The sequence below is a fragment of the Elephantulus edwardii genome, unplaced genomic scaffold (assembly GCF_000299155.1).
Source record: "Elephantulus edwardii isolate Elephantulus edwardi_28Jun2011 unplaced genomic scaffold, EleEdw1.0 scaffold00044, whole genome shotgun sequence".
NCBI classification, from domain to species: domain Eukaryota; kingdom Metazoa; phylum Chordata; class Mammalia; order Macroscelidea; family Macroscelididae; genus Elephantulus; species Elephantulus edwardii.
This window is the reverse complement of record NW_006399794.1, coordinates 19,994,025-19,995,135: the sequence shown is the minus strand read 5'-3', so window position 1 is coordinate 19,995,135 and position 1,111 is coordinate 19,994,025.

Sequence of the window (1,111 nt, the reverse complement as noted above, 5' to 3'; positions counted from 1 at the left end):
AATACACAATTTGGTGGGTGGGAGAGGGTGTCAAAAAGATGGTGTAATGATGGTGAATAATTTTATAAATACAATGTAAGGGAATGAGTGTATGAAACACTATGTGGAACAAGGAAAAATGTGAAATACAATGTGCATGAATTTTGTGTGCAAACCAATGTTGTTGTTGTTGGTAAGTGCTGTGGAGTCATAGGCAACTCATAGCAACCCTATGAAGGAAAGACCTGAACACTTATATAACTTTCTGTACTTCTCCAAGTTTGTAGAGTTTCCAGAGGCAAGCTATTTCAGAAGAGGATGTCACTCTTGCTTCCAAGATTGTTTTAACTGGAGAGCTCCACCAAACACTGTCTACCATGGGTAACCATTATTGCATTTGACACATCAGTGTCACAGTGTTCAGCATCACAGCAACCATGGGCTACATCTGCACAGCAAGTGGACAGACTAGTGCTATACAACTAGAAGTATGTTTGACCAAAAACAATTAAAACTAGGCCTGAGGGTCTGTAGCCTTCAGGTCCAAGCAAATTTAAGAACTAAGGCAAGGCTCAAAGTCCATGAGCTCCATCATGCCACATTCTTCTATAATCAGTTATTCTCATTGGCTCTCAGCACCCATAAAAGCCCATCTGGGAGTATTCCACTGCTTCCCCAGTCTACTCCTATTCTGAAGCCACATGTTCCTTCATATAGTTTAACTTCTTGAATGATTTGTTCAGCATATAGACTGAATATACTTGAGGAAAGGATACAGTGTTAATGCACATTTTTCCTTTATTTTAATCCATTGTATATTCCCCTGTTCTGTTGTACAACAGCTTCTTGATTTAGGTATAGGATTCACGTTGTTGTTGTTGATTACTATAAAATTGTGCAAGACTCATAGCAACTCTAACAATAAAAGACTTGAGGCCATTCTATAACTATCATTTCTCCAAGTTCATAGAGTTTCTATAGGCATGTGGTTTAAGAAGTGGATGTCACTCCTGTTTTCCAAACTGTCTCAAAATTGGGAGCTCCAGCAAACACTGTCTACCATGGGAAGCCATTATGGTTTTGGGACCCCAATGGTAGAAGTTTGAACATCACAGCAAAACCATATTACCTC